The sequence below is a fragment of the Thermobia domestica genome, chromosome 10 (assembly GCF_964235325.1).
Source record: "Thermobia domestica chromosome 10, izTheDome1.hap1.1, whole genome shotgun sequence".
In the NCBI taxonomy this organism is placed as follows: Eukaryota; Metazoa; Arthropoda; class Insecta; order Zygentoma; family Lepismatidae; genus Thermobia; species Thermobia domestica.
Genome location: NC_137463.1, coordinates 39,626,323 through 39,634,940, shown reverse-complemented (window position 1 = coordinate 39,634,940; position 8,618 = coordinate 39,626,323). Strand labels below are relative to the sequence as shown.

General features: G+C 38.1%; 1 protein-coding gene across 1 annotated transcript in view; it reads left to right on the top strand.

Moving 5' to 3' along the window:
- The first annotated feature begins 535 nt into the window (after window positions 1-535).
- Window positions 536-8,618, top strand: part of LOC145662457 (putative fatty acyl-CoA reductase CG5065) — a 139,504-nt gene continuing 131,421 nt past the window's right edge. The window contains exon 1 of the mRNA XM_081728052.1: window positions 536-804. The gene's annotated coding sequence lies outside the window, so the exon portion shown is untranslated. The remainder of the gene's footprint in view (window positions 805-8,618) is intronic.

Below are 8,618 nucleotides of genomic sequence, written 5' to 3'. Positions count from 1 at the left end.
ATGATCTACTAGCGGCGGAATCAGTACATATGATCCTTTCATGCAAGACAGTGAGTTTATTACGTAACATAGTTTAAAACTTCTATGATTGGGGGTGCGGGAGATGCGTTAGCTGATTATGTTCCAATGGGATTACCGTATAAGCTTCTTAGCTTTAAGCAAGCATTGTTTGTTACAGACAGCACCATCATCATTATTCATAATTAAAAACCTGGAAATACCTCAAACATACAGCTTCTTTTTCTTCTTTTATTTTTACGCATAAATAAAGATAAACCGCAGCTGATGGCAGCTAAATAAAATAGAATTCATTGCAGGCGGTGTTGGTGGTGATATAAGTTACACAATACTTTCACCTTCCGCTGCAAGAAGTAAAGAAAAGAAAAAAAAGTTATTTAATCTATTGACTCATTCTTTTTCTTTAAAAAAAAATGACAATAGAGGTCTCACTGAAAAGTCTATAGGGACAGAGACGAAGAGAGTATGTCAGATGGAAAGAAAGAGGAAAAGTACCTATCCAATCACACACGTACCGTCTTGCGACGTTTTGTGTTTACCTAGGGAAGAAATCGAAAAAGTAGGTCCGTAATTGCACAAAGGCGCTTTTGCTCTTCTCGCTTAAGTCAAGCAGAGTGACGGCCTGTCTCTCTCTCAGCCAAAGTGGTGCAAACATTCATTGGCCTTCAAGAAGGGCTGAACTTGAGAGAGCAAGCAGCTCACTCAGTTAACTGCCTACTTTTTCCAAGTGAAGTATCCAACCGACGTGACGGAACGGAACTGGAGGAGGCCTCTCACATTCACGCCGTAAGTAAACTGCATTGTTTCCTCCTTCCTCTCGGAATGCTTCCTTTTTATTTTTTCTATTGCACTTCCTTTTTTTCTTTGAAATTATTTATGAGGAACACAATCTCCACACAAATACTGGCGTAGGACGTAGAACTAGTTTCACAACATCGCGGATTAATGTGATCGTTACACGTGTTTATCAAAGTTATAAATAAAAGCTTAATTAAAACCTATTTTCCTGTCGAAGGTATGTGCATCGAAACCAAAAGAAACATTTTAACACTATAAACAAGGAAATATACATATAAATGTGAACATTTAAACTTATACAAAACTTCTAGTGGTCTTAAGCATCAATCAGGGATTGAAGACAACACTTCTCAGTTGAACTGTCAGTGAAAAGCAGTGTTAAGTTCAAGCAAACGAGGAAGTCGAATTTCGGTCCCCTGTATGAAGAAAGGAGTGTTTTGATACTAATACATACCAGCAACAATCATTTTTTTTTTTGTGTGTGTGTGTGTGTGTACAGTGATGAATTCAAAAGATTTTCCCCTGCAAGAGGGATTTCAATGCAAGGAGGGTGAAAAAAAGTACCTGTGATCATTTCAGAAGATTTTTTTCCGGGGGGAGGGATTAAATTTCTGTGGGTGAAAACTATTATTACGAAAATACTGATAATCCACATTGAGTACGATCAGAAATATGTCCCAGGGAGAAGTACATAGCGTCGGTGGGGGGGAGGGTTAAATTACCCCTTTCTTCGGACCTCGTAGAATAATCGCTGTTTCTGTCATGTTCTTTAGTAAAAAAGTGTCCCAACGTAGCCTCCATTTTTACTTTGCCTTAAATGACGTCGCTGGAATATTATCTACGGGGACCATGGCTCCTTACTTCTGAGAACTGAAAGAATCTTTCAACGTGCATAATTGTATTCTAGGAAGAGCCTACCCCTTCTAGTTACGCCCATAGTCCCCTTCAGACAAAATTTTCTAGAACAGAGAGCGCTCACAGTGGTGAAATTGGCCGTAGAGAGGCAAGGAGGTAAGATCATATGTCTACAAATTCAAACCAGCATCGGAACCTTACAGCCCTTCGGAGGACTTACGTCTCGGATCCAGTCATTGCTTTCGCCCGCTTTTGTCGAGCCTGCTTATGCAGCGAAATTTCAGCGTTTTAATTCCAGGATATATGAATTTGAGGTGGATAATATTTTGTTGAAGGTGATTTACGACAGTCTTACGTTCTCTCTCAAATTATCCCACCAGTTCTTTCATAGCCGTACACTTACATTCTGACTCATGTTCTATAACCTATAGTACATAATACTAGAACATTTTTTTATCTTCTTACGAACGATGTTTATTTTACTGCCAATACAGCGATTTTTTTTCCCCCTCTGAGCTCCATTCTGTAATAGTTTACCATTTGCGTTTTAGTTTACGATAATAGGCGTAGCAGTTATAACTGACTTTTGCAAGTTTTGCCCCCTACGGTCCGCAATGTGCGAAGGCTATACGGGATAAGACCCTCTTCTCGCTTTCACTAGTAATATATGAAGACAAAATATTTTAAAACAAATAGTTTGTGTCTTTATTTGATTTGAGGTTAGCACCTCTCGCAGAAGCGTGACTACGAGACACAGACTTCCGAATCACCTGAGTCCAACCCAAGGTGACCAGACGTCCCGTTTTAGCCGGGACAGTCCCTTTTTTCCAACCGTTGTCCCGTTTTTTCTGATTCTCGAACGGGACGCCTAAATGTCCCGTTTTTATGTAAAAATGACCTAGGTGTCCCGTAATTATTATTCAAAATATAAATTGTCAATGGAAATTCTACTCTCTTCCGTACCAATAGTCGTGGCCAAGGTTCAGCCGTATCTAGATTTTCAAATGGGAATTGAGTGTTCGTTGTTCAAGTGGGAATTGAGTGGGAATTCTGAGTGTTCAACTAGTTAAAAGAATTCTTGGGTAGAACTTGCAATCGGGAACCATTATTTGTTGTGTGGTACATAAAGTTAGAAATGGTGTTTTATCACTCTTACTTCTGTATTTTGTGAATTGAGAACAATGCTGAGTCCCAAAATGCAATCTGGAAGTCGGATATTCCCCCCCCCCCCGTAGCCGATTCATATGCGTCCCGTTTTCGCAAGTGAAAATTCTGGTCACCTTGGTCCAACCGGGAATTGAACCTGGTACTCCCTCACCAATTTACCTAGAGATACACTTGTAACTCACTTACGTAGCTAGTACGAACACCTTTCGAGTTCAATTCCAAATGGCGCACTATAGTTGTTCTGATCCCACTATCACCTATAGGTTTCGTACTTGTGTAGCCTCGCTAATTCGACTAAGAACGTAAATATTAATTGATCAATCAAGCAGTCATGATTACGTTCAGGAGACATTGTGGCTCATTGGTAGAGCCATTACCTTTGGTGAGTGGAGTCTCTGGTTCCATCCCCGTCCAAGTAAACTTGTGGTGGTCAGCATCATGTCCGTGGATTTTCTCGGGTATTCACGTTTCCTCCCACTTTCTCATTCCACCAATTCTTCCATAATCATTCACTTGCTTCAGTCATCGTCCCTCTTAACCTAACGGGAATAATCATGGGACGTTAAACTCAAAGATTCATTTCATTTCATTTCACGATTTACTTCAACGAAAGAAAAGCATACCAAATAAAACAAACTGCGATTCAGAGCGTTTATTAAATCATATTCACTACTTTGACCGTACAGCTTATTACTAAGATATGAATTCTTGCCAAGTGAAAAAAAAAACATATTTGTCAAGTATAACTAAAATAAATAAAAAAATAAATAAAAATAAATTGGTAGGAAGTGCTAGGTTGGTTGTTGGAGCTTTGCATCCCTTTTCAGTACCCAGGCTACAGGAGATATGGATCTACAGTTTAAGGTGGAATTCAAACAACGCTCTCCCACTGGGATCGAACACAAGACTCCGTACATCAAAGACATTTACGTTAACAACTAGACCAGCTTATTATTATTATTATTATTATTATTATTATTATTATTATTATTATTATTATTATTATTATTATTATTATTATTATTATTATTATTATTATTTTATATTTTTGTTCATTGCGGATGGGAGGGAAATATTATGGTAATACATAGTAGGCAGTAATCGATGAACGAGAGAGCTTTACTACTCACTGCGCGTTTGATATCAGTAGCGTAGTGAAAGGTTAAGTCCACAGCCCCGGATTGCCTCAAGCCCAATGCTAAATATTAACTAAACATTTTTTGAAATGAAAACTTATGTGAAAATTAAATTTTAAATATTGTTCGTTTTAGTTTTTTTTTTTAAATAAATATCTCAAATATCACCCAAAGACGGAGTAATAGCGAAGCGAGTACCTTGGGCCCTATACTTCATAAATACTGAGGCAATTAGATTATTATAGTTATATTAGTATTCCGAAGGGGTACCAGAATCAACATCCCAATAAGCACAATGCTAGGTATTTTAGCTAATGTTACTTGAGAAGATTACACAAAAGTGATGAAAAACGACTGTAAACTTTCGAAATGTGGGTGTAGAGAAGAATGGAGAAACTTAGCTGGGTCGAGCGGAAAACGAATGAGATGGTGTTAGAAATAGTGGGAAGAAAATAACACTTTTAAATATTATTGAGAAAAGGAAGAGAAACTGGTTGGGACCTTGCCTGAGAAGAAATTGTATCATGAGGGACGTGCCAGAGGGTATGGTGGCGGAAAAGAGAGGGAGAGGGCGAAGGAAGCTACAATTAATGGACTATATAAAATAAGAAAGATCGTACGTAAAGACGAAGAGATTATCGGAGGACCGTGGAGCATGGAAGCTTCTCAGTTGCAGCAAGTGACTGTCAATATGGGCATATACTTGTTGATGATTACTTGACAGGAGAACATGAACATGACATTTTAAATATTGTTCATTGATATTCGGAGCCACGTAATTGATACATCTTGGGTTCGAACCTTTACCTTAGCTCTTCTGTATGTTACCACCATCACTATTTAAAATCCAGGGCACTGCGACTCAGTTTAGAACGCTCACCTTTGACAAGTGAGGTCTCTGATTCGATCCCACCTCTCGCCAAGTGGGCTTTGTGGCAGACAAACATCGTGTACGTGGGTTCTCCCGTTTCCTTCCACTTTCATCATTTTGCTATTATCACTCATATCGTCATCACCGTCTCCCTTGTCTGAGAGTGGCTCAGTGGTAGAGCGTTCACCTCTGGAGCTTGGGGTCCCGGGTTCGATCCCAGTCCCCGCCAAGTGAACTTTGTGGTGGACAAGCACCGTGTGCGTGGGTTTTCTCGGGGTTCTCCCGTTTCCTCCCACTTTCTTCATTCCACCATTTCATTCATTACTCATCTTCACCGTCTCCTTTAGCCTAACCGGCATAACCGTGGGACGTAAAACTTAAAGATTTCATTTCATTTTCATTTTAGTCTGAGAGCACAATAGTAGGACGTTAAACAAAAGAAACTATTTGGAATTTAATCCTGCAGAGACTATAACTCTTCGAATGCAAACTAAACTTGTATTCTTTGATCTATTCTCACATACACCACTTAATAAATTACGTAGAGTATGTAAATTTATGAACAATATTTCAATTTTGTGTGAAATACCGTATTTACTCGAATATAAGCGTCTTCTTCTTCTTCTTCTTTTTTAAAGAAATGTCCTAAAACTCTTGATCGCACTCAGCGCCGTAACTTAGATTTTTTCGTGCGGAGGGGGCAAGCATTAATACGTGTATTTCCCCCCAAAAAGTTGTTTTTCTAATTCATGGGGCCCCTCTTTCCATCCTTCTCTTACTCTTAATGTAACCCCCAGAGCCTGTGGGCCCTCCCGCACGGCAAGGTCTACGGGGCTGTTACTTGCGCCCCTAGGCCCGTTCCATACATGACAAACTAATTAAGGGGACAACATTGACAAATCTCAAAGCTATGCGAATAAATTTTATTTCTAGGACCCCTAAAAGTAGACTTTTTTTTATTGAAATGGGCCTACGATTCATTTTTGTTTTATTTACATTTTATGTGCTGTTTTGTTTATGTAATGTAGTGAACCTGGTTTATGCTTCATTTATAATTTCATGTTTGTATCATGTATGCAGTAAAAAAAAATTGTCTTAAAATGGGCACTTCTTCGAAGGGCGGTGAGCTTCCCTGGAGGGGCAGTTGCCCCTGTTCCCCTACAAGTTGCGGCTTTGATGGCACTTATAATTGCATAGTTGGTGCTTAATTGCTTTTTAATTGTTGTTAATCATAAAGTCCTTCTGTCAAAATAAGAAAGGAAAATGACAGTCACGCCCCCAGATTTTTTTTTATTCAGGGGACCCAAATTTTGGGGGGAGTGAAGTCCAATACTACAAGTCACTATGTGTGTGTAGTATCGAACCGGTGATATTTTACACATGAAAATATGATAAGTAATTATGAAGTACTACCACCTATATTCTCAGGGAAAAAAATGATAGAACTAGATTGTTTTTGTAAAAATAAAAAGGTACGGCCCACCACACTAAACTTTCACTCTCCAATTTCTTAAACTTAATTACCGGTACCGTATGTTGTGCTGCGGGTAATAATGAAACATTCTCTTCTGAAATACGAATAAAATTATAAGTAGGAGTCGGAAGTTCATGAAATGTCATCTTTTTCTTTTTTTTTTCTAGTATCGCGTACGCAATGCCCATCAAATGTACACTCATGTCCAAAATTATTGTCGCATGTCTGTAGGAATATAATTTGATAACGAATTCGCCAAGTATTTCTTATAACGTTAATATGCGTATAATCAGCAAAGATATGTATGTGGCAAATTTCATGTCAAAAGAGCAGTAAATAAGAACAATAAAACGAAAATAAAACTTTCTTGTCCATTTAGCTACATTTTGTTTTACTCATTCCAATTTTCGTATTTATAATTATTTTTCTATGAAATTTACCCCAATTATACATTTCCCGATTATGCACATAATATCAGATTAAAAGTACCCTGCAAAATCATTATCAAATTATATTCTTACAAGAAGACAGTTATAGATATCCGACAATCATTTTGGACATTAGTGTACATCAAGACGAACAGATGAACGGACGGACAAATGTTAAAAAATCACATTTTCGGTGTGTATGAACTATGAAACATATAAATTCGTTGAAATCTTGAATTCGCTTTTTTTTCACGATCACCTTTTTTCTTTCATGGTTTGAAAGATTAAAAAAAAAATACAAAAAAATTACAGATGAATGATGATTTTGAGTTTAACATTCCTTTCAGCAGCGAGGCTATGTGAGACGTGGACCTACTGATTAACGTGGAATCCGAACCACATGAGCTCCTGCCGTTAATCGAACCCGGCTCTCCCACACCAAAGACGCGTACGCTAATCGCTTACTCACGAAGGAGCTCAATTACAGCCAAAGTGTACGATAAAATCGTCATGCTTCATCAATCATTGCTTTGCCAAATATCTTCAGTTTTGTTATATAAGTATACAAGATACATGCGGAGTTACAAAGTTTGGAGGGTGGAGCTGATAGGTCCCCCTCATGGATGCGTCCCTGGAGAGCGAAAACTATAAATAATGATTTGAGAATGTTTACAAATAGTGATGAGACTTACAGAGGAAGTAGGTGAAGTGGTACGCGGAGATCTACATGTGTTATATATCGTTGGAAAAGTGACACCCAGTACACCTCACATGTGAAATATGTTGTTTGAATGGAGCTTGTAGGAGGCGTGGCGACCATTTGAAGATCCGAACGAGGCACGCTCCGAAACAGCAGAAAACGTGGACAAAATATTGCATTTTCCACTTTTAACATTGAATTCGTACTCTGCGACCACAGAAAACCTCTTTCTACCATCTTTGAGTTTCATAGCAGTGTTTTGCATTTAGTCCGCCATCTTAGATCCCTCCGTATTGAATTTTACATGTTTGGTATCCGATTCATATATAACGACGTCGAACATCTCTATATTCCCAATTACAGGTCCATAGCTTGTTTTCTGTAATTTGTGTCCGCCATGTTGGATCCATCATTTTGATTTGTAAACATTTGATATCAGATTCATATTCAGCTACCTTTTACATGTATATAATATATACCACATCTCAAAACAATTAACATCATAGTTTTCTATTTTGTCCACGTTTTCTGGTGTTGCGGAGCGTGCCTTGTTCAGATCTTTAAGTGGTTGCCACACCCCCTACAGGCTTCATTCAAGCGAGATATTTTACGTGTGATGTATACTTGATGTGATCTTTCCAACGATATATAGCACATGCAGATCCCCGCGTACCAGTTCAGCTACTTCCCTTGTTAGTAACACCATTGTCAATCACAAAATATTGCTTTATTTAAGTTTTGTGTGCCAAAATATTATAAGAATGAAGAACGAAAACAAGTTGAAAATGTCAAAATTCTGATTTTTCAGTTCATAATACTGCATGTATAAGTCTAACCTTGAGTTTGTCAGAATGGATAGAGGTATTACCTCTCTCTGTGTCCTACAGGGGTGCCCATATCCGCATAGTACTATAACGTATTCTCAAAATACTGTAGACATTGCTTTTGAGGGGGTGCTTATATTCGAGTAAATACAATAAGTTACAAGTACTATCAATAGATTATGTGTGAAGCTGCAAACCAATTCTATACGATTTGTAGTACTTTCATTTCAGAGGTACCACAAGCGGGTTTTACTGCACAGATAGCGCCCCCTAATTTTAATGAAGGACGCAATTTTTATTTGAAAATGATACATTTATACTAGAAAATGGTAATTTTGGGGTGAAGA